Here is a 26042-nt window from a genome sequence, read left to right as displayed (position 1 = left end):
TAGCTACTCGTTGCTAAGAAGGCTGTCTTAGTCTGTTTTCTGTTGCTATGCCAGAATACCTGAGACTGAGTAATTTATAAAGAATAGAGATTTATTTTGCTCACAGTTCTGGAGAATGGGAAGTCCAAGAGGTTGGTGCCAGCATTTAGTAAGGGCCTTCTTGCTTCCTCAGAACAAAGCAGAAGATATCACATGGTGAGACAGAGCAAGTGAGCCAGAAACTGCTTACTTTTACAACAAAGACACCCCTCCATAACCTGTTAATCCATTCATGAATCAAGTTGCCTTTCAAAGGTCCCACTTCTCAACATTGATGCACTGGGGACTAAGTTTTCAACACATGAATCCTGGGGAAGTACCCAAATCATAACATGGGTAAAGAGCTGAAGGGGCCGGGTTTGCAGCTCAGTGGTGAAGCTGCTTGCTTAACATGTGTAAGGCACTGGGTTCAATCCTCAGCACCACATAAAGATAAACAAATAAAACAAAGATATTGTGTCCATCTACAACTAAAAAAAAATTTTTTGGAAGAAAAAAGGAGCTGGAAAACAGTGAAGATGATGACCGTGTTCTTCCTCAAACAATTTCATCTTCCAGGTGTCCTCATCTGAGATAGGGAGGGACCAAGGCAGAGAGTAGTTTTAAATTGGTTTAATTTATAAAATGGTTGTTACACTGGTATAAAATGGAATTATATTTTTATTATACTGGGCTGCCAAGGATGTATTTATTTATTATCTAAGTATAACTAGGAAAGTTATAGAATCTATCTAAGATTTTAAATTTAGGGTTAAAAATAAATAGCCTGCAGAGCAGGTTTAAAGGCACATAGGAAAAGTTATAAAATTAGTCTCTGCTGACATCCTATGGATCCTGTTCATTAAAATAACTGATTAAGTGATGTAAGTGAAAATACTGGAGTAGATGGTTCCCAGGGCCCGTTTTTCCACAGAAATAGGGGAAAACCCAGCAGATGCTGTCTGAATCGACTTCTTCAGAACTCTGAAAAATAGGCAGAAGTTTACAGCAACCAAGAAAATCCTGAATCAAGGGGAAGGGGGTACTTAGGAATAGTTAGGAAAGCTCTGCCTTGGCCTGTCAGTGGCCTTAAAGATGGCAACCTGAGCTCCCAATGTGGGACCCTGGCCCATGCTTCCAGAGTGATCAGAGTAAACCTTTTCTGATATAATTGTGATTTCATGCATGATCACGCCCTGCATTCTCTATCTTATCTAAAATCAAGCTGTATGAAAAGAACAAAAGATAATACTGGCCTATTATATACATCTGCTCAGGCATTGTGAAAAAAATGCAAAAATAATAAAATCTTTTTAGATTTTAAAGATTGTTGATAATGGAATAAAATCCAGATTCCTGAACATGCAGCACACAGTCAATGCACTCATGTGGAAAACACACAAGTGAACATGCATTACAGAACTCTAGCTTCTGTCTGGTCTATTCCTATTGATTTACTCTGAAGTTTTACATGTCCTAGGATGCAGATAGAGATTTAATAAAATAAAGTTACATTACATATTTCTGATCTAATAACCAACTTTAAGAAGAAGTACAGTGGAATGATACAAGATGTTTTGTATCTTTCCAAATATTTAAAGCTAATTTGATTTTTGTTGTAATTTGATATTTTAATTAACAGTATGCTGAAGACAAAATTGACTGAATGATAGTTGGGTCCATAGGGTTCAACTGTCTTATTGCTAAGTATACAAAATGAATCCAGTAAACACTTTCCACTTCTAATGGCCTGAAAAACCTACTTTAAAAAAAATTCAGGTACAGCTAAACTGGGCTGAGGATGGCTACAATAAATGAAAATCAAGCAACCAAAACTCTAAAACACAAACACTTTCTATCCAGGATAAAAAAAAAAAGAAAGAAAGAAAAAAGAAAAAAAGAGCATCCAAAGCAAAGAGAACCAAGACTGACCAAGTAACCAGTCAAAAACCAATTCTCTGTTATTCGAGCTAATAGTTACTTCATTATTATTGGTGGTTCCTAGAGTCACAGCTTTGATGTCAAATGTGACAGTGAATCCATAGGTCACTGAAGGCAATTTACTGGTCATTTCTTTTCCATTTATAAAAACTGCACCGTTGGTGATCTGGCTGTGGAGATTCTTATCCATTCTGCTTCTCTCTGAATGTTAATGTCTGTGCACAGAAATAGGTTGGAGCGCTGGCATAGAGAACACCTGAGGATTCAGAATCATCCCAGAGTGCTGTATTTCTTCAGCTGTTCAGGCTGAATCCCTCAGGGCCAGTTGTCCACTCATGAGGCACCTATGTGGAGGATGTTCCAAGGACTCCACACTCCTTCCTGTCAACCATCTCGTCCGGTGCAGACTTTAAAATGATAATTAATATTGCGGTCTCTGTGCAATACTCTGAATTCAGTTTCAAAATGATTTGAAGTATATTTGTAGAACTGGAGCCTGTCATCTTGGGCTTAAAGTGGTCATCCACCTTACACCATCTTAGTATGGTGCCTCCAGGTTTCTCTATTAGTTCTTCTGTCTGCACTGGTAGGTGAGATGCTACTGTTTCATGCTTTAAAATAATGTCTTTATGTTAGAACGGAATCATCCAACTAAGCAGATAAACAAGGCATATCAACCAGTAAAGGCACTTCTGGTAAACTGCCCAACTGAATGTGTGAAGCCTTCATGGTAAAGCTCCACTGTTTCTCATTGTGCCCTTCTATACCACTAAGAATGGCAATCTCCCCTTCCTGGACCAAGTCCTCTGCAGTGTTAACTCCACGTTTCATGAGCTTCTGGCTTTCATCTAGTGGTTTAATAGATTCCCGTTTAATGGTGTTCCCTACTTACAAAAGGGCCACAAATCATTTGTCCAGGAGCTTACCAGGCTTCCCTTTAAGTCATTAACTTGCCATTTGAGGACATCCCTTGTCTGTGATGCACTCTTTTTGATTTCTGTGCCTCCTGCAGCCCCTGCAGTCTGTGGTCCAGCGCAGGCTGGTAGCTCTACACGTCCCCCATGTTCTTGTGGTCCTCCTGCAACAGGAACTCTGGGTCAGCTCCACTGCTGCTCTCATCAGGCAGTGTAGCTGCTGTGGCATATAGCCTAGAGCGGAGCAAGTAACCCTTATTTTACTTAATAATGGCCCCACAGTGTAAGAGTATTTATGTTGGCAATTTTGTTATTGTATAATGTTATAATTGTTCCATTTTATTATTATTGGATTTGTTATTAATCTCTTACTTTGCCTAATTTATGAATTAAGCTTTGTCATAGGTATATATGTATAGGAAAACACACAACACACAACAAACAACACACAGAGAGGTATAATATGAGGAGTTTGGGCATCCACTGGGGTTTTGGAACATATCCTCCCTCCATTGATAAGTAGGGACCACCATAATGGCCAAGAACTCTCCAAGTTTGACATTGTATTACACACATAAGAAGCTCAACTGACTCAAAGGATAAACACAAAGCTATCCATACAGAGCACATTATAATCAAATTGTCAAAAGCCAGAGAAGACAAAAGAATCTTGAAAGTAGCAAGAGAAAAGCAACCTGTTAAACACAAGGGTCCTCCTTAAGATTAAGAGCTGAATTGTGTTCAGAAATCAAAGAGCCACAGGGAGTTGGATGACAGATCTAAAGTGCTGAATAGAAAAAAATCCTGTGGACCAAGATTTCAGTATTTAGCAAAAGTATCCTTCAAAATTAAAAGAGGAATTGACATTCCTAGATAAACAAAAAGTAATAGGGTTTGTTACTAGCAGACCTGCTCTACAAGGACTGTTAATGGGAGCACTTCAGGCTGAAGTGAAGACACTAGACAATAATTCACAGCCATCCAGAGAAATATAGAATTCCAACCAAGATAATCCAAAGGTAATACAAAAGCTAGCATTATTAGATTTTGGTATGTAATTCTACTTTTTGTTTTTTTATATGATGTAAAAAAACAAATGTTTAAAATAATACTTATAAATCTATGATAATAGACAATATATAAAAATGCAATTTGTGACAACAGCAACATAAAATGAGTCAGAAAGAGCAACAGAGGTGCAAAGTTTCTGTATACTACTGAAGCTAATTGATGACAATTCAAATTAGATTGTTATAAATTTAGGATGCTAGTAGTAATTCTCATGGTAACCACAAAAAATAAAATCTAAAAACTGAAGAACAGGAAATGAGAAGGGAATCAAAGGGGTAATTACAAAAAGAAACAAAAGGCAAAAAGAGGAATAGGAAAAATATAAGATACATAGAAAAAAATAGTAAAATGACAGAAATAAGTGTTTCCCAGTAAGTAAATACTTTAAATATAACTTGATCAAGCTCTCTAATCAAAAAGCAGTGATTGGCAGATGGAATTTTAAACAATGATCCAACTATTATAAGCTATCTACAGGAAACTCATTTTAGATTCAAAGACACAAATAGGTTGAATATGAAGGTCAGAAAAACATATTCAATATTCCAAGCAAATTATATTCAAAACAGAGTCGGAGTGGCTATAATAATATCCCCCCCCAAAAAAAAAAAAACAGACTGTAGGGAAAATTGTTACAAAAGATTGTTACAAAAGATAAAGAAGGCATTATATATTAAGAAAGGAGTCAATTAATTAAGATATAACTATTAGCAGGGTGTGATGCATGCCTGTAATCCCAACAACCCTGGAGGTTGAGGCAGAAAGATCACAAGTTCAAGGTCAGCCTGGGCAACTTAGTGAGACCCTGTCTCAAAATAAAAAATGAAAAGGGCTGGGGATGTACCTCAGAATAAGGTGGGCAGTCCAGGTGAGAATGAGAGTCATCATTATGACCTGAAGAAAAATAGGGTTATACAGGAGAAAATAACACAGGAGAGGGGTTTGGAGCCTGGGGTCTGTCCATGGACAGAGAGGACAGTGGTGGAAAAGACCAAGGAGAGGGCAAAGATCCTATCAATGGGGCAAAGGTAGATCACAGAAGTGGTCTATGTGAAAGTGTGGTTTTGCAAACACAACGTGAGCCAAGGGGGCAGATATGACAAAGGAAAGCCATCGGAGACAAGAGTGAGAGTTTGTGCAGCCAAGGACAGAAGTTGAGTAGCAGTGGGGCTAAGTCTGTCCAGCTCATTCCTCAGGTTCCCACAGTGATCCAATCCAGGTCCAAGTTATGGAACCATATATGTTTACCAGGTGGAGGTCCTCAGGTCTTGTTTTCCTGAAAGAAAAATTTCAGCTGAGAGACACAGTTAGAAAAGCATAAAGGGTTTATTTAGTGGAACAGAAGCAATGCTCGAAATATATGGAGCACACTGCCTCCAAGGGGAAAGGGTGGGTTTTCTTCTTTCTGTACTCTAGGGAGTACAATATAGGGTTTTATTTACCTAGGTACAGTAGTATTTGTAATATTAAATTTAAAAGTCAATAATTGTATATTGAACAAAAGAGGACTGAGAAGGAGTGAAGGAAGACAGAGACTTAAGGAGAAAGATGTATGATACAGTACTATATCACAGAGAGATCTGATTTTCAAAAGGTTAATTTATCACCAAATTTAATGATCTGATTCTGTCTCCAGCTCTCTCCTTTATGCTGTGATCTCTCTCCCTCTCCCTCCCTGCCCTCTCCCTCTCTCTCCCTCTCTCTCTCCCTCTCTCTCTCTCTCTCTCTCTCTCTCTCTCTCTCTCTCTCTCTCTTTCTCTCTCTCTCTCTGTCTCATTCACACACATACACATCACAAAGTCTAGCACCTGAGGTTCATAGTTGTGGAGTTTTAGTTGTGGTCTGTTCAATACATAGAGAAACAGTAGAGATCTTTGGAAATGATTGGACCGTTTGACATTTTGAAATAACGGTTTCATCCCGCATCTTATAAATGGCTAAAAATTACTCAGAACTCTGTGTTGACCTACCTATCCATGCTCAGCCAGGGACTGACTAGGTATTATTTAGCTCTCATGTCCTAATGATGTTTGGAACAGTCTTTCACTCTTTGGCAAAACTTGTTTTCTGCAACCTTGGTGAAAATTCTGGTTCTTAGCCACGACATTTATAAGCCTTTCATTCTTGTTTTCTATTTTCCTCCCCCATTTGATAGTTCTGGCCTCATTACACTAGAATTTTCCTGTTTCCCAGTGACCACCACCCTTACTTTATTTAATAATAGCCAAAGTCCAAGAGTAGAGATGCTGGCAATTCAGATATGCCAAAGAAAAGTCATAAGGTGCTTCTGTTGTGGTTCAGATGTGGTGTCCCCCCCAAAAGCTCACGCGTGAGATAGACTATACAAGAAGATTTGAAAGAGAAATGATTGGGCTATAATCTTAACCTAATCAGTGAACTGGTCCCTGATGAGATTAATTGGGTGGTGACTAAAGGCAGGTAGGGTGTGGCTGGAGGAAGTGGTTCGCTGGGGGTGTGGCTTTGGGGAATATATTTTGTATTTGGAGAGTAGAGTGCCTTTTTCTCTCTGCTTGCTGATCATCATGAGAGGCGCTTTCCTCCACTACATTCTTCTGCCATGAAATTCTGCCTCACCTCGAGCCCTGAGGAAAGGAGCTTTCCTTCTGTGGACCAAGATCTCTGAAACTGTGAGCCCTCAAATAAACTCCTCTTCTTTTACAGTTGTTCTGGTTGGGTCTTTTAGTTGCAGCAGTGAAAAAGCAGAGTAAAACAGCTTCCTTTAAGTGAAAAGGTGAAAGATCTCACCTTAACAAGGAAAGAAAAATAATCATGTGCTGAGGTCGGTCAGATCTACCAAGAATGGGTGGGGGTGAGGGGAGAAACAGAGAGCACATTCATATGATCATTACAGTGTATTATTATAATTGTTCTATTTTATCATTATTATTGTTAATTTCTTACTGCGCCTAATTCATAGATTAAACTTTATCATAGGTATATAAGAGGAAAAAACAATAGATAGGGCTTGGTGCTATCTGCTATTTCAGATGCCCACTGGGGGGACTTGGAATGCATCCTCCACAGATAAGGGGAGATCCCTGTAACACTGAATTCACTCTGACCTCAACTTCTCTCTCTGCTCACCCCACTGTAGACCGACTCATGCTGGCCTCTCTTGGTGATGGGGGCTCACCTTCAAGATCACTTTCTCAGAGCAGCCTTATCTGACTAGTGACCAGTCTTTCCAAGTTTCCTCTTCTCCCACTAGCCACAGTCCCTCTACAGGGCCTTCCTTCAATGTTCCTCAGGGCATTTACCTCTGTCTGACTTTATTGCATTATTTTCTTTCTCTATTGAAACATAAGCTCCAAGAGAGCCAAAAAAAATGTACTTTTGTTATTTGCTGTCATATCCTCCGTGTCCAGAGCAGTGCAGTAGCGTAGGAGGCAAGGTAAATATGCACTGATGAGTGAAAGAAGGAAACCGAGGCTCAGAGGTGTTTGTTTGCTTGCCAGGATGCACATCAGTGCCTGAGCTGGACACCAGCCCACATTTTCTACATTTGCTCCAAAGCTCCTGCCCTTCTATGGGCTCAGTGACTATCAGGAGAAGGGCCCCAGAAACTTCTCCTCTATAGAGCCCAATGAGGTGCCCTTGCTGAGGACTTTCAAGATCATCTAGGGACACGTACTCAGTATCCTGTAGTTGAGTCTTTGGAATATTTGAGTAGCCAGCCTTGCTGTGGGCAGGAGTGATCTTGAGTATGGATGGTGCCAATGGTGGTGCCCAGCAGTGTGGTCTTTGCCCCACAGAATCTGGCTGTGCATGGGATCTAGGGCTGTTCTTCCACAAGCCTTCAACCATAGAGAAATGATTTAGTGAACCATCTGGATGGTCAATAGCAGGAAGTAGGATTCAGAATTTCAAGTGTTTAGAGAAAGCTTTCAAAGTACCTGGGTTGTATATGGTTAAGAAGTTGTGGTCTGACTTGCCCTAAAACCATATATAGGGTTTCTGGGGTTAGAGATTTACATTTTGATGGCTAAGTGTGGCGGGGGCAGGGAAATCTGAGGCTCTAAACAGAATAGGCCATCTTGTAAAAGGGACGTTTATGAGGAGAGTACCACAATCCTCAAATGATCCTTAGCTGAGTCTGAGGACTCAGGATGGGGGGAGAAAGGACATGAAGACGTTTTCAGGCCTCAGAGGTTATGTGAGCAAGAACAAACGAAGGGGGAGAGGTAGGGTTAATTCCACAGGAGCGCTGGCCCACAGGATCTAGGGACAAATGGAGCATAGAATCAGCAGCAGGAGTGAACAAAGGCCACTCCAACACTCTTCTGCAGGCCAGGAAACTTGGAAGGTCTTACCCCTCAGAGGCCCTGCCAAGAGTAGAAACCTGGGCAAAATCTCCCAGTGGGACTTAGACCTCAGCTCCATCTAGTCCTTGATGTGTGACTTGGGAACCTCGGCTTGTTCACCTGAAAAGTGGGATTAATAAAAACAATGAAGAATTGTCCAACAATGAAAAATTGTCAAAGGATATGATGAAAATACTGTGAAAGGCTGCAGAGCAGGCCTTCCCTGAATGGCACACCCCCAGCTCAGCTCTGTGTACCTCCTTTCCACAGACTTCCGGAAGCCAGCAATGCATCCCACAAACTCCCAAGGGATGGTTTATTTGGATGGAAACAGCCCCCACCCCCAGATTCACTGGAATAAAAGACGAAGGGCTCCTGATAGGAGAAGATGCTTGGGCACCAATTCTGCTCCCCCCCCATCACAACCCAGCAGCCCACCCCAAGTCAATAACACCTAGAAAGCCACCATTTCTTTATGACTTCTTCTCTGTCAAGGCTAGTGTGCTCAGGAGCCACACACTGCTGTGTGCTTGGGCAGTCCCCCCATCTTGCTTCTTCTGAAAGTACACAGACCTGCCATGCCACAACCTTGTATATTTCTAGTTTTATGATGTCAAAGATGACTCATTAGATTGTTGTTAGCTTTACTGATTAATCTTACTTATGCACATGTCTTATTTCTCCCGGAAGATTTACTGGGAGCTTTCATTTCTGCTACACTAGGAACAAAATCACAGGCAAGTCTCTGAAGCATTGCATATTGCAGACTCCATCTCTTTGGCCCTCCACATTAATTTCCTTCAAATGACACCAAGGGGCCAATATGCTGCACGCACACCTTTGCTTTGATGAAATTTTTGCTTTCATTTCTAATCATTTGTGGAAAAAGCTCTTGGTTGAGTTTGTTTAAACCTTTTGGGCAGGGAATTGATCTCCAAGCCACTTCCAAATTGCTTCCACGTTGGAAACTTGCTGAGCCCAGTATTTTCTCTGCTGGACCAAAAGGTTCAGTTCCTTTATCAGATGGAAACCAATACACACCACACTGGCTATGATTTCCAGTCCTAATCCTTAATAAGGATTTCAAATCTTTAAATTAAAGCCATGATCCCAAGGTATTAATTGTTTGAAAGGAGTTTACACCTTTTTCTTGAATATTGGTTTGAATTTTTCCTGGCACATTCGCTGAGTTCTACATCCTGACTTCTGCCCCTACCTGTGTCACTTCCATGGGGGCCCCCTAGGCTAGAGTAGCCAACTACAAATAAAATATTAGATCTCTTCAGTGAGAAACATGAAACAGTGTAAGTTCTGGAAAACAATATTACCATAATCCTCCACAAGAGTTATTCTGGTGAGCAGAAAGTCAAGATGATAGTCGGGAATCGCCGCGAGGTAGAGGGAAACACAAGAAAACATTGGTCAACAGAAGGAACCAAGGAGGAGGAGCTTCCTGGAGAGGGGTGGAGTCAGAAATGTATCATCACCCATACTCTCGCTTTGCAGCAGGAGAAAAGGGTAAAACGAACAGGCAGGAAACTTGGGCTTCTTAGAGGGCAGTTCCCCCTGCAGCAGGGCTGATACACTACAGGACAGAAATCAAGCCTCAACAAGGTCAGGAAAACTCCCCTATGAAGGACTGGGGTGAATTAACTAAATGATAGTGAGACATATACTGCCTGGTACTCAAACTCCCACCAAAAAAGGGGAGGACAATAACCTGATTGGACCTCAGAGCGAGTGGGTGAAGAGCTCCTGAACACTGAGTGCCTTACCCAGAATTGAGTAATGGGCTAGCTCTCTTGACCCTGTTTGTATGGACAAATCCCCAGATGATCTTTTTTTTTTTTTTTTTTTTTTTTTTTTTTTTTTTTAGTTGTAGGTGGATACAATACCTTTATTTTATTTATTTATTTTTATGTGGCACTGAAGATTAAACCAGTGCCTCACAAGTGCTAGACAAATGCTCTACCACTGAGCTAAAACCCCAGTCTGGAGAGTGAAATCTTTTATACACACACACACACACACACACACACACATACACACACGCATGTGTATGTGTGTGTCTATATATAGATATTTAGTTGTTGATGGACCTCTTTATTTTATTCACTTATTAATATGCGGTGCTGAGAATTGAACTCAGTGCCTCACACATGCTAGGCAAGAACTCTACCACTGAACTACAACCCCAGTCCCAAGAGAGTAAAATCTTTTAACACTTTGAACAAACTTAAAGTTTTATGAAACAAAAGCAACATCCAAAAGATGATAAAATGGAGGCTGGGAAGCTGAACTCAGTGGGAAAGGATTTGGCCTGGTGTGCAGATCAGGCCCTCCTTGGGTTTAATTCCTCGGGGCGGGGGGGATAAAATAAAAGAGAAAGGCTGAGAGTGTGACCCAGTAATCTAGAGCATTTACAGAGCATACACAAGGCCCTGAGTTTTTTCCCCAGCATAGCATCACAAAAGAAAAAAAAAATGTATTATCTGGTGTGGATCCTGGAGGCCACCTCTAAGCTTCTACCAGGTCTCCAAGTTGCTGAGAGATAAGCCTTTCCCAGCCAATCCTGAGGATTCTGGTTCCAGTGGCCTGCAGGTGGCCTGGGATTCTGTATTTAATGTCAACACCAATAACAGCTGACATTTGATAAGAGATATATGCCAGTCATTGTCCATATATATATATATATATATATATTCCCTGATTTATGAGGGTTTGACTTATAATTTTTAACTTCACGATGGTGCAAAAGCAAGAGGCCTTCAGGAGAAATTGTACTTTGAGTTTAGAATTCTGATCTTTACCTGGGCTAGTGATACACAGTATGAAACTTTTAGCCATGCTGGGCAGTCACAGTGAGTTGTAGCTCCCAACCAGTCATGTGGTCATGATGGTAAACAACTGATAAGCTACTCTGCTACTTGCTAAATTAGGGTTTTGATAGGCTAGATGTATTAAGTACATAGTCAATGTATGATATTTTCAATTTACAATGGGCTTATTGTGACATAACCTCAGTATAAGTCAAGGAAGATGTGTATATTAAATTATTTAGTCTTTACAACAATTCTGTGAGGTAAGAACTTATGATAATTGGAATTCTAAGATGATCCCCAGTGACCCTTGTCCTCGTGTGAGCCACTCCTTTTGAGTGGGGCAGAACCTATGACTATGATATCTCTCCCATGATTTTATTAAATTATATGGCAAAAAGGGCTTTGAAGATATAATGAAGATCTCAAATACATTGATCTAAAATAGGGAGATTATTTTGAGTGGGTGACCCCCAGATGAGTCCTTAAAAAGGATTGTTCTCTTCTTGATGAAAGAGATTTGAAATGTGAAATGAATTGGACAAGAGAGAGATTCTCTATGCCTGGCTTTAAAGATGGAGGGGGCTATATGGCAATGAATGCAGGTATCATTCTAGGAACTGACAATCAGCAAGGAAATGGGGGCTTCAGTTCTACAACTGCATGCAACTGAATTCTGCCACAACAGGTGATCTTGGAAAGGGGTCCTGGGCTCCACATGAGAATGTAGTATTGACCAATTCCTTGATTTGAACTTTGTGAGATACTGAGCACAATTAGAATACAGTAATGCTGAACATAAACTTCTGATCTATAGAACTGTAAGCTAATAAATAGTTGTATTAAGCAGCTAAATTTGCAGAACCTTGGACTGAGGATGTAGCTCATTGATAGAGTACTTGTTTAGCATGTGCACACACACACACACACACACACACACACACAAATGTGGCACTTCTCATAGTAACAGATACCCAAGATGGATCTTGGTACTGTAAAGTGGCGTACATCCATAAAAAGTGCCCAAAATGTGGGCATGATTCTGGAATCAATTGCCAGCTGAGGCTGAAGGAATTATTTTTAGGGGAATTTTGAAAATCATGATAGAAAAAACTTAAGTCACCCTGAACAGACTTAGTGGAAAAATGAGATTTAAGGATGCCACTAGCAAGGACTCAGAGAAGGAAGTGAGTACTATTTCATTGGAAACCAGAGGGAGAAGACTGCTAGTTATGTAGTGACAGAGGGCAGAGTTATCTATTGGAGTTCTGTGGAGAGAAAAATTTGTAAGTGATAAACTTGAATGTTTATATATTCTCAGAAATGAAAATATATGTATGAGGGTATATATTTCTTTATATATTCTATCATATATATATGTATATTATTGGTTATATTTATATTCTTTTGATTCTGCTTCTCTGGAGAACCCTAATTGATATAGACTCATTTCCCTAGATGTGACATCAGAGACTTCTCTGCTATTCAGATCCTCAGCTGTGGACTCTCCAGGAAGGGCTGGACCTCAGCCCTCTTCTCTGGGGATGCTCTCAGCTCTAGGAGTTGTAGCTGCACATTAAAGCCACTATTCTGATGTTCTTTAGAGTTTTCTCTACTTTTTTTTTTAACCAGCTAATCCCTTGTTACTCTAATCCCCTGTTATATTAGTAATTTTTTATGTCAAAAATTTCTTAATAAAATGATGGTGTGGTTTTCACTCTTCTGACTGGATCCTGATTGTTACCAGGAGTCATCCCAGGGGAAAGACAACAGAGGCAGAACTTGGAGTTGCTATGGTTAGGCCTTTGGGCTTGAGTGCAGTTCTTAGCTCCTTGTTCATGGGAGATGGGGTGCCAGTAACCCACAGCACGTGGGTCACGTTGTTACCTATGGTTGGCCGTGATGAAGTATCAACAGAAGCAAGTTCTCAGTTCTCGGGAGTCCAAGTGCTTGCTGGACTGACCTGCTTTGGTAATGATGATGATTCCAAGGATTCTTTTTTTTCATTGTTTTTTTTTTAATAAAGAGAGAGAGAGACAGAGAGAGAGAGAATTTTAATATTTATTTTTTAGTTTTTTCGGTGGACACAACATCTTTGTTTGTATGTGGTGCTGAGGATCGAACCCGGGCTGCACGCATGCCAGGCGAGTACGCTACCGCTTGAGCCACATCCCCAGCCTGATTCCAAGGATTCTGATATAAGATCGTTTTATATTTTAAGCATACTTGAGCACTTACAAATAAAAAATAGGCAGCACAGTTTCCTTTTCAACTCAAGTCATAGTCTGAAAACTAGATTGCTAAAAAAATCTCATTTCTTGTAGCTGAGCTGATAACATTTAAAAATCAAACACAAAATTTAATATTTTTGCAGAGTTGCATTTAAATTTTAGAGCATTGGTGAGTAAAGAATGTGATTCTGAAATCTAGAATGGGAAAATCTTGTTGGACTCAGAAAAGAATGACAATCTTGAACCTCCAAACTGCTCTGCAATGTCCTTACCTATGGAAGAAGTGTGCCCTCTGGTATGTGAAAACATGAGGTCTCTTTTGTCTGAAAATCTTGTGAACTTCACCCAAGGCAGAAGTCTTTAAGAGGGGTGCTCATATTCCTCAGAATCCACCCAAACCACCTCCTGTTGCCACTAGATCCCTAATTAATGTCAAATCTCAGCATCTTTCAGGGGAACAGGTAAACACAATGACTCCCCCCCCCCATTTGAATAACTTACACTTAAATAATTACAAGATTTTATTAGTGTCTATTGTCAGAAGCCTGGATACATGAATAGCAGTAGATCCTAGGATGTTAGACCAAGCAGGGTAGAATATAACACTAAACTAAACCTTATTCATTGATATGGATGAATCTCAATGGGTGCAATACCTACTGGACATTCTGGACTTAATGCATTAGCTCATGCAGCTGGAGGTGATTCTAAGAGTTTTCTTTGTTGATTGGCTGAAACTTGGACATGATTGACCTATATTTAGTGAGAATAACATGCTAGAACTTCCCTGGCATGATACAAAGAATGGAATGGAGATAGAAATGTTGGACAGGACTTTTCTACTCCCTCCCAACTACATTCTCAGAGAAGGTTCAGAAGATATTCCAGTCACTAAGGCATTGAGAAATACACCAGTGAGCAAAGCATCTGCACTCCTGAATGGTTCTGGTTCATTTCTTTTATAGATCAGATATTTCTGTAGGGAATGCTGATACCAAGATGGGCTCTTTGGTTTTAACAGGGATGAAATCCCTGAATAGCACAGACCAAGAACATAACTGTCCAAGACACATATACCCTAAAGGGTAGCATAGATGTTCAGGCACTCAGAATGCCTTGACCCACAGAGATCTTTGGCAGTGGCCAACTGATCATGATATTCCTAGGAATTTCATAGGTAGGCAGTCTACTTTAATACTTTTGATCTATATGGTTAGAAATACTTTAGGTCAGGTAGCCAAAAGTCTGAATCAAGCCTCAGCTTCTCACTCCATTTCTAGACCTAAGACTACTCACATGCTCAGATATTGTGACAATAGCCACACCCACAAAATGCCTGAAATTCATGCAGAATGTCCCTGTTGGGGCCCAACTATGGCCTGTGTCCTGTACAGCGATGAATTCAAGACCACTCCGCATAAATTGGGCTGGCAACTAAAAGACCACACAAACACAGAAATACCTTTTTCAGGGGTCAGGGCTGGCTCTGAGACTTCAGGTGTCAGCTCCCATGCTGGGGGGCAAGAGGAGCAAGGGAGACAAGAGGCAAGAGAGCAAGTACACCCTTAACCTTTGTTTTTATTAGGGGAAAGAAATTCCATAGAAAATTCCACCCAAATAAGGGATTGTGTTATAACAAACAGCGGGTGTAGCCCAGTCCCAATGGGTGACGCCCAATCCCAGAGCTGCACTTCCTTGCCGAGGGAAGGTAAGGCCCACTTGCTTCACATTGCTTGCAATGCCAGCTCCACACCCCATTACTCAAGGGTAAGGGGATGTGCTCAGCTCCTGTTCAGGGAGGGCCCCCAACACTCAGAGCCCCTTGAATGGAGAGTCCCTTGAGGTAGAAACCTATATCACTGCCACCAATATACACTGTAAGTCTTACTCTAAGTTTTTTCCAAAGCCACCTATGACTATTTATCAGAAAGTCTGCATGTGAGAGAAACAATTACAAGACCTTTCCAAGGTTACTAGACATTGACTCTGAGTTGACACTAATACCTGAGGGCCCAAAATATCACAGTGGCCCACTAGCCAGAGTGGGGGTTCATGGCAGTTGGGTGATAGACTCTTGCCTAGTTCTGACTTACAGTGGGCCCTGTGGTCCGTGGACCCACTGTGTACTTATTCCCTCAATTCTTGAATATATAATTGAGGTATACATACAGAACAGCTGTGTGTGAATCCCCACATAGCCTCATGACATGCTAGGTGAAGATCATTAGGAAGAATCGCAGAGATGGACATTACCATAAAATACTTGGTCGGGAGGAAGGGTGATGATGCTGTCACATCCCCACGTAACTCATTGTTTGGCCTATGCACAAGTCAGGAGAATCTAGAGAATGTGGATTATTACAAACTTAATCAAATAATGACTACAATTTTATCTGTCCCAGATGTACAGCTTTACCTGATAAAATAAATACAGCCCCTGATGCTTCTTACACAGTCATTTACCTAGCTAGTACCTTTTCCCCCATACCTACTGCTATTGTTTGGGCATAACTTGAGTGTCCCATAAAAGTTCTTATGTAGAGTTTTGCTCCCCAGAGTGGTGCTATTGGAAGATGATGAACTTTGGTAAGTGGGGCCTTTTGTGGGGTCCTTAATCATTAGGGGATGGCCCTGAAGGGGACTGTGAGACCCAAACTGGTCCCCTCTCTCTCTATTCCTGTTCCAGACCACACTGTTCATTCTGACATGTGCACCTGCCACTGCCATTTGCCTTGTGGTCCTCATCAGAACTGCATTGATGTGGTGCCATGCCTTTCAGCCTCCAAAACTGTGAGCTAAATAGAGCGTTTCTCTTTATAAAGTTAGTTGCCTCAGGCATTTCATCACAGCAACTTAAAGCTTACTTATACACCTACACATCAGGACTATGAGTATCAGTTTGCTTTTACCTCTCAGGGTGAATAATACATTTTCATACTCTTACAGTCAATTCTGAGCTCTGCTCTATTAAAGTCCACTGAGATCCCAACCATCTTAAAATTTGACAAAACATCATAGTCTTCCACTACATTGATAATATTACGATGATCAGATCTGATGAACAGGAACTAGCAGTTTCTTTAGATTCCTTAGTGAGATGCATACAATTTTCATGACTGCATGTCAACATGAGCAGTGGTTGTCAAATTCATTTGTCCAATGTACCCATTTCTATAACAAATAGATCTTAATACCCTTTACTCACACACACACACAGAATTTTCAAAATCATGATGTCCTAGCAGAATAAAATAAAAGGGAAGTAATTTATAATAAAAGAATCTTTATTTCAACAAGTAAATGCCTGGGCAGACCTATACTCAAGACAAATGAACAATGAAATGATTGAGCCTGTATATACAATCATTATGAGTGTCATAAGCTATAACAAAAACTAGAAATATACTAGAAAGGGTGTTGTTATTGGGGATGTCATTTTAAAAATGCTGCCAAAGTCCTATCTACACTCATTTCACATAATGATTGCATTTCTGGAAAATCCTTAAATATTAAATTGAGCAAACAGGACTTTATGTTTGCTTTCAGTTCAATTCTATGCTCAAACAATTATACAGGATGTCTGGGATTCTTCTTTCTCACATCACTTATTGAGAATATTAGAATTTCTGACCCCTGACCACCAAATGTCTGTGGTGTGCCCCCATCATTGTATCCACTACTCCCCTTCATGAGAAACAGAAAATGGACATCCTGTGTATAATGCCCCATCCATTTTTGGAGTGGCCATGCTGTGGTTTGAATGATTTCCCTAAAGTTCATGTGTTAGGAATTTAATCCTCAATGCAACAGTATTGGGAGGAGGTATTAGATATGGAATTGAAAAAAACCTCAAGACAGTGTGGCCTGGGGAAAGGGAGTGACAAAGAAAGCCATACATTGGTAGCTTTCATCTCTTTCAAGATAAATCCTTTCAAGATGCTGGCCACCAACCCCCAACCCCAAAACCCAAATTCCTGAGTGCCCAAACTGACTTGCTCATGATATCACCTCTCAGTATAACCTATATAAGCCCAAACTCCTCCTTGGCCAAGGGCTCGTTTTCCACCAGGAAAGTGGGTCCATAGGTAGTGTAATCCTGTTCCTGAATAAAAGGCTGAGATGATCTGTGAAGTTTGTGTCCAGCCCAGTCTTTTTTTGCTAACAGGTGGGACCTTTAATAGTGATTAGGTCATGAGGGCTCTTCTCCATGCATGGATCAATGTCATTATTGTGGAAGTGGGTTCATTATAGCAAGAGTGGGCTTATTTTATAAGTGAATTTGACTCTCTCTCTTTCTCTCTATTCCTCCCTTGGCCCCTCCCCCTGCTCTTTTTTCTGTCTGTCTTCCACCATGGAATAATGCAGAAGGTCCTTGCTAGATGCTTGCCTGATTCTGAACTTTCCAGCCTCCAGAACTGTAATGAATTTCTGTTTATTAAAAATTACCATATGGTATTCTGTTACAGCAGCACAAAACAAACTAAGACCAGCCAGAAAACTGGAATCATTCCTGCAGAATTAGTTACTAAGACACAACAAAATGGGGATCCCACCAATTCTTACAAATTGCTCCCAGAAGGAGGAGCGCTCTGTGGTCTCATTTCTGCTGCTCTTAAGTTTTTGCTAAAACACATCACTTGATGTGTGACACTTTCATTATTTACTGCTCTGAGGCTCGGAAAGCAAAGCGGCCAGGCTGGTCTCTGCTCACTCATTCATTAGTTTTAATTAAACCCTCTAATTTTATTTATGCTGCCACAAACTGATTAACAATTTGCCAGCATAGAGCAGGAAGTCTCAAAAAGTACCTCAAGGAATCTGTGGGTCTCAAAACACAGACCTTACAGAAATGTGGTGGGCTGTGGGGAAGGGTTTCTGCCAGGTTGGAAAATTTGTGACAGCCGATGGGTTTGAGATCTGGGGTTCCTCAGGGGCTGGGGCATTAGGAGACTGTCTCTCTGTGCAATGCTTATGTTCATATGCGGCTGTGAGAGAGGGAACATGCCTGGGCATGGTATGCTGTGTCCCTGGAGGGGTAGGTTGTGTGAGCAGAGATCCTGTTCTCTGATCATGGGAGAAATGGACTTTGATCCAAGTAGTTAGTTACAAGAGTTTGGTGAATACTAAAAGGGAGTTGTGAACAGCCAAAAAAAAAAAAAAAAAGACTCCAGTCAGCCTGAAAGTGGTATTGGGAAAGTTTTCTAAAAAGGCTGGAATTTGAGTTAACCTATAAACACCAGATTTACACTCTGAAAGAAAGAACATGAGCAAAGAATCTGACATTTATTCCTCCACTCTTCAAGGGCCAGGCACATTGCTTGTTCCAAATACTTGGGAGATAAAAATGAATGAGTGAATGTTAACCCGGTGGATTTTAATCCAGCAATGTGCAAATGTGATTCCTTCTCCCAATAACCACTCTATCCATTTTACTTTTTCAGATTCCTTTTCTGTTCCAGTGGGAAGAAAAAAACCTCAGTCTCTTCTATACAATATCCAGATCATATTTGATAAGTTTGGTCAGTATTCTGACATGAGAGTAAAACCTCTGCATCCTTACAGGCAAATATTCAGCTTACTTGGCTGTTAAGTTCCCCTGTCCAGGGCTGGGAATGTAGATCAGCTGCAGAGCACTTGCCAAGCATGTAGGAGGCCCTGAGTTCAGTCCCCTGGGGGTGGGGATCCCTTGCCTAGGTCTTCAGAAGCAGTGACCTGCTGGTAGAGACATGTGGCCTAACTTCCTTCCCAGATCCTCCTTCTTTATTCTTCTCTGTTCCCTGCCCTGGGTGCCTGAGCCCCAAGTGTGGCCAATATAGGGGAGATGTGAGGAAGGTCTTATTTAGGGACTACTGGCTCTTGATATAAAGGGTGTCCATTTGCCAGCATTTTTTTTTTTTTTTTTTTTGGTACCAGGGATTGAACCCGGGGCGCTCAACTCTGAGCCACATCCCCGACCCTTTCTCAAATTTATTTTGAGACAGGATCTTGCTAAGTTGCTTAGAGTCTCACTAAGTTGCTGAGGCTGGCTTTGAACTCATGATCCTCCTGCCTCAGCCTCCCAAGATGCCAGCTCATTCTTGCATCTCCTTTCAATGCTATCTATCTGTGCACTCTTCAAGGTCCCTGGTGGTTTCCTTTGTGTGACAGCAGGTCTTCTCTGGCACTCTGAGCCCTCATAAGGCAACCATCTGGTTGTTTTCCATCCACATCTTTGTGCTGAGTGCTATGGCAGCATTCGGGTCATCTTCCATATCAGTTAGCTTTTGCTGTACAACAAGTCATTCTAAAACAGTGATAAATACAATTGAAATTCCTTAGTTCTAACAATTATGTGGGTCTGGTCAGCTAAGAATTTATCTGGCCTTAGTCATTGTTACTGATCTCTGAGGTTAGCTAAAGGCTTGATTAGGGGTGGATAATCTAGGTTGGTCTCACACATCTTGAGTTGACCTGACATCACAGGGATGATGGAGACGACCTGAACTCATTCACATGGCAGTTGTCATAAGAGTCCCTAGAGAAAACTTTAAAAATTTCACATGAAGTACAATAGATCTAATTTTTTTCTTTTGTTGCTCATGCTTTTGGTCTTATATCTAAGAATCCACTACCGAATCCAAGGTTATTAAGATTTACCCTAAGTTTTCTTGCAAGAGTTTTATGATTTTAGGATGTACATTTAGGTCTTCAATCCATTTTAAATTGTTTTATATGTGGTGTAAGGTAGGGTTTCAACTTCACTCTGTTGCATGTGGTATTCACCTATCCCAGAACAGTTTGTTGAAGAGATTATTCTTTTCCTACCTTGGCACCCTTGTTGACTATCAATTGAGCATAGATATATGAATTTTTTTTCTTGACTATTCTATCCCAAAAATCTATATGAACATCCATATGCCAGAATAATCTTTTAAAAATGCAAATCCGATCATATCACTTATTTCTTTAAAAACTCCAGTGGGTTTTTTTTAAGAATAAAATCTAAATTTCATGCATAGCTTACAAAACTCTAGATATCTGACCCCTTCTTATCTTGGTTTCAGTCACAGAGCCCGATTTCTAGTCTTTTTTTTTTTTCAGGATTTGAAGGTTTTTTTGTTTTTTTGTTTTTGTTTTTGTTTTTTTTTTTGGAATGGAACCACTGTACACTGTACAAACCATATCTACTGATGGAATAAATAAGTGAAAAGTTATACTGCTGTATAACACAACAACAACAACAAAAAGAAAATCATTTAAGAGGCAGAAAAAATTAGGTAATGGTAAAAAAAAGGACTTCATATCTCTAACTAGGTCCTTGACCATAATGAACTTCCAATCATGACATGATGATGGGAAGTCACCACCCCACATGAATCCGTCATCAGCCTTCCAGGTTGTGGGTGTAAGTGTCAGCACTTTGTGGAATGTATAACCACAGCTTCCCCAACTTCAAGTTTTGGGGGGGAAGGCGGGTGGGGGTGGGGGAGAAGATTAAGTTTGTTCTTGGAGCCTTTTAGGCCATGGGACCTGAAATCCACAAAAAGCTTTCGCTTAGGATCCTCCACCCTTGCCTCAGCCGCTGAAAGGTTTGGAGGGGATGAGGGCAAGGGGTGCAGGGCAGGTGGGGAGTAGTGCCTCATAGTAGCAGACTGCATGGAGGAGGGAAGCACATTCTATTTCTGCAGTCTAACCACTCAGCATGGAACGCTGTCCAGGGCAGCCAGCGTGGAGAGCAGGGCTACTGGTGCTGCTGGTGTATGGCCTCCGCGGGGCCCAGCTGGTCCCAACCGCTGGCCTATTCCTACCTTCAGGCACTTCAGAGAAAACTAATGACAGCCTCAGTACTATGGGTGTCTTCATCCTTCACCACCAGGCCAGTTCCCCTCGCCTGTCCAGAGAAGCCAAGAGCACAGGAGGCCCAGACTGCCTTCCTGTCTCCATGGATGTGTGTGTTGGAGTCTCCTTCAGCTGTCTGGGTTGTAACCTCTCATTTTCCAAAAGAGAAATAAATTCCAGATTCATCTTTCATAAAAATAGAGTTTTGCTGAAAAGAAAAACAATTCCCTAAATCTACAGGATCTGAAGGTAAAGCAGCCTTGAGATACCCTGAGACATGGTGCCTCTGGTCACTTCCATGCCAAGGCAGAGCACAGTTACCAGCAGAACTGACTGCTTGAGGGGCAAAACTGATAAGTACAAGGATTTTTTTTTATAAAGACAGAACCTTTCAGCATTGCTAACTTCAAATTTAAGATTTTCAAAGTTTTTTTTTCTTCCCTTATTTCAGGAGACATTTTACATGAGGCATTTGAAATTCAGGAACATTCTGATTCTTCTTGAAGTGCAGGAAATAGATAGGCTCCCTTAAAAAAAAATAGGAGCTTCATCTTTAGAAACTCTTTGAAAATGGAAGCTGGCAGACACTTCCCATGGTGGTCGGGAGAAAGATCCGCATGTCAAAGTTGTACCTGAATATGCACCAATTAGCCAAAATAAAAACAAAAATTCCCAACAAAACCCAAAGTCTCCCTCTCACCCCCTAATAATACACAGCTCAAAGGGAGTTAGAACTCCAAGGCAATAAAGAAAGCTTAGGAAAAGATTTAAGTTCTGAGAATCTGTATATTAATTAAGAGCAAACCAGGCATCAAAAGTCAATAGGTAGGCAGTGTGTCCAAGGGGGCATCTCCACTTAGAAAGGACTATCCCAATGCAGGCTAGGCATGGGGTAGGGGAAATTCAGTGGCTCATTTGTGGAGGATAGGCAAACCTTTCCAATTCGTTGGTGCCTTGTTTCTGGCCTTTAAGGCCCAACCATCAAGGCCTGATCCCTGGAGGAGACAACAGCTTGTCCTTGGAATGAGATTCAATCCAAGTGTTGGCTCTGAGAGTCAGAACATTATGCAGAAGTGAGTGGGTTTCTTCTGCTTGCAATCTTGCCTCTGGGGGTTGAGAGAGGTGGGGGGGAGAGTGGTGTCAGAGGGCAGCAGGTTTCTGTGGATTTGAAATCCAAGCAATATCCTAAGAGAAAGTTCAGCACCAGCTATTCCTGCTGCCTGCTCTCACGTCCAGGCGCTGCTATCATCTTAAGGAGACAAATGTTCAGTCAGCCAGAGAAGTCACTTCGACTTTGGAGATCCAGGAGAAAGCAGTGATGGAGGTGGTCCTGATAGTGGGGGCAAGAGGGTGGAAGTGCCAGAAAAATCTAAGAATTTTATATGTCCAACTGGGCTGCTGGGAGCTTGGAAACACCCGGCCCCCAAGGCTGGGAGGAGGGTGGGGCATGGGCTGGACACTAGGAGGCCAGCCCTTGGAGACTGGGCCCTGACACCTGTGACTCCAGGGGTTCTAGAGGCTGGTGCCAACCCCATCCAGGGCTCAGGGTGTGCCCAAGTCCCCCCCTTTCGACACTGGGCCAGCTGAGGAGGGTCAAACTTCCCGCAGCTCCACCCTGCCTGCTCCACAGCAATTCTGGGCAGGGAAGAGAGAGGTGAGGGAGGTGGTGGCTGCTGCATCAGGGGACTGAGAGGGCACTTTGTAAAGGGAGATGCAAAACAACTAAGAAACTACCAGAGGTCACCTCAAGGCCATGAGGCACTAAAAAAAGAAAAAAAGAAAAAAGAAAAAAAAAGAAAGAAAAATGAAAAAGAAAAAACAAAGCAGAAGGAATTGGTAGAAGAGTGAAAAGCCCCCCCCACCCGCCCACCCCACCACCCCACCCCCTGACAAAAACTGAATTCCTGATGGGTATCACTCTCAAATAGCTTATATGGTTAAATGGAGAAGTGGGTAAAACAGCAGAACACAAATGTAATCTTGGCTTGGGACACAGTCTGGACACTTCTGAGCGGTCAACATGCCTCCCAGGAGAGCCTCATCAAGATTCTGGTGTTTTGCTTCACAGCACATTCTTCAATGTCTGAGAAGTTTCCCTGATCTGGGTTTTCTGGGATCTGCACTTGGTAAACTCTAAATGTTAGCTGTTCCATTTGTGCCCAAGAGGAATTACTGTGGCTGAGTTTTTCTAGAATAAGCCTGCTGATGTGCCGGCTATGGAATAAGGACCAGAGGATTTCTGTTGAGTTCTCTTCGGAGTTCTGTAGAGAGGGCTCCAGCTTCATCTTTTTAGAGGGTGCAATCTAAATCACAGGAAGTTGACACTCCTTCTAAACAAATCCTGAGAGATCTTGGACATCTCTGCAGCCAGCCCCGACTCTGCAGATGGCTGCTGTTCTACTTTCTCTGAACTGCTCATTGACTTTTCCATAGCAGATTGTGAATACAATCTTCAGCTTCTTCGGGTGCTCCCTCCCATCAGCCTGCGCTTCATCCACTTTGGCATCCATGCCCTTGCTGGGTATGGCTGAGTTGGGCACTGGAGCAGGGCTGGAGTTGCTGCTGTTCTGTTTGATGGAGGAGGCGTCTGCTATGGAGCTCTGGTTGCTGTTAACGTTGCGCATGTCCATCATCCCAGGAAAGGAGTTGTTCTCCAGAGTGCTGACCACGGAGCCACACTTGTGATCTTTGCCTTTTTTCTTATTCTTGTTTTTGTCGTCAACATTGGCTCCATCATAGGGACCCCCTTGTAGACTCCATAACCCTCTTGATATCATCTTTGGCCCGGCTCCTGGTCTGGGCTCCTGGACCCGCCTGACTTGGTTCTGATGCGGGGCAAGCCTGGAGGAGCGCGGCCGCCGGGTCCTGCTGGAGCTCCGCGGCCACACTCGTGCCCACACACACTCTCACCCACCTAGGCACACACAAAGCCTGATGCTGCCGCTGCACGCCCCCGGGCCCAGTGCCCAATTTCTAGTCTTTGTACATGCTAAGTTGTGCTTGCTTTATTCCATTTGCGTGAGTGTACCTTGTGAGGAATCCTTCTCTGCCTGAGGCTCTGATAACTATCTTTTTCCTGTAATTTAGATTGCAACTGAAACGTCTCCTATTCAGATACCACTTCCTTCTCACTGCAATGGTCTGAATGTGTCCAAAGGTTGTGTGCTGGAAACTTAATCCCAATGCCATGGTATTAAGAGGTGGAACCTTTAGGACGATAGATCACAGGACTTTGCCCTCATGAATGTATCAACGTTGTTATCATGAGATTGAGTTTGTTGAAAAAGCAAGTTCAGCTGTCTTGCTCTCTCGCCCTTGCACCTTCTGTCATGAAGGCCCTCACCAAATGCAGCCCCTCTCAATCTTAGCCTTTTCAATCCTGCAAGAAATAAATCTGTATTTTTAAAATAAATTATCCAGTCTCAGGAATTCTGTTACCGCCACACAAAACTAATACATCCACTAAAAGATAGTCCAGTGGCTCTGTTAACCTATTTCAAGTTCCTTAATAGTACTTATCGCTTTATATTTTTATTTGCCTAATGCACTTTCCCCTCTCTGTGCTAGAATGCAGATCCTAAGAGTGCAGGAATCATGTCTGCTTCATTCACCTCTGTGTTCCCCACATTCAACAGAGCACCTGCTTCATTGTAGTCACTTAATAAAATGAATTTGTTGAAATGGAAAATGCCCACACCTATTGCTTGGTGCTCTCATTCCACTGCTGCCTGCTTGTTAAAGAGCATCCTCTGAGGGTAGGCTGATCAGAGGGAGCTGCACGAATTGACAATTACAAAACAAACATGATTTATTTTACTTCTCCAAATTAGATAGAACATGCCCATACCCTCAGACTTTTTTTTTAAACTATTGCTACAGTCTTTTATGTTTAAACTCAGTTTAAATCAGTTCCCATTGATGTACTCAGAATCATGGAAGTTTCATTTTCAAAATCTCCTTAATACCTGATTCATTAGTCACAATAATGGTTACTGATAGTAAAATTATATTGAGATAGCAGAGTATGCTAAAGTCAGGGAACACTGAGACTAACTTTCTACCTTCCAGAGTTTGAATAGAACTCTGCTTGTTTGTATCTGTTCTCTTATTTTTGGATCAGCTTTGGAAATTAAGGTGTTTAGTGGAGATTACTTAAAAGACCCTAAAAGATTGGGGGAAAAATCAATCCCCAAAATTAATCAGGGAGTAGTGTGAGAAAAAAAACAGGGAAAACAAAAAATTGAACAACATTATGTGCTGTGATTTGGATGTGGCTCATACCCACCAAAACTCATGTTGAGGTTAAATTTCTCAATGTTGCTATATCAAAAGGTGTGGCCTAGTGGAGGTAGTTAGATCATAAGTGTACCACCCTCAGAATTGCATCCCACACAAGTCTTGTGGTCTTGAGGGATGAGAGCCACATATCCTCACTGGAGGCCATCAGGTGTGGTCACTGAATGTTGAAATTTTACCTTCTAAACTGTGAGCTAAATAAACCTCTTTTCTTTATAAGTTATTCTACATCGGGTATTTGTTGTCATAACACAAAACAGACTAAGAATATGAAACAGTAAGATGAGGAGCAAGAAAGGAATATAACACCAATGATAGAAGAGTGACATAGAACTAAGGGGACTGTTCATCACCCCATCCAACCTCAACCAAATGCACACACACGTATAGATATATTTTTCTTCTTTTAAAAAATATATTTTTTTAGTTGTAGATGGACACAATATCTTTATTTATTCATTTATTTTTATTTAGTGCTGAGGATCAAACCCAGTGCCTAATACTTGTGAAACAACTGCTCTACCTCTGAGCTACAACACTAGCCCACATTTTTCGATGTAATCATATGGTTTTTATATGCTTTTAAAATTATTTGCTCATTTTTTAAAATTT

General features: G+C 41.5%; 1 pseudogene across 1 annotated transcript; it reads right to left on the bottom strand.

Moving 5' to 3' along the window:
• Positions 1-893: 893 nt before the first annotated feature.
• On the bottom strand, positions 894-23419 carry LOC308634085 (cytokine receptor-like factor 3; annotated as a pseudogene). The gene is made up of 3 exons: positions 23201-23419; positions 1871-3007; positions 894-1002 (listed from the first exon to the last, which is right to left on the bottom strand). The product of its transcript is annotated as a cytokine receptor-like factor 3 (transcript).
• Positions 23420-26042: the final 2623 nt, after the last annotated feature.

Source organism: Spermophilus citellus (assembly GCF_964194105.1).
Source record: "Spermophilus citellus genome assembly, chromosome: 15".
NCBI classification, from domain to species: domain Eukaryota; kingdom Metazoa; phylum Chordata; class Mammalia; order Rodentia; family Sciuridae; genus Spermophilus; species Spermophilus citellus.
This window is presented reverse-complemented; position numbering and strand designations above follow the sequence as displayed.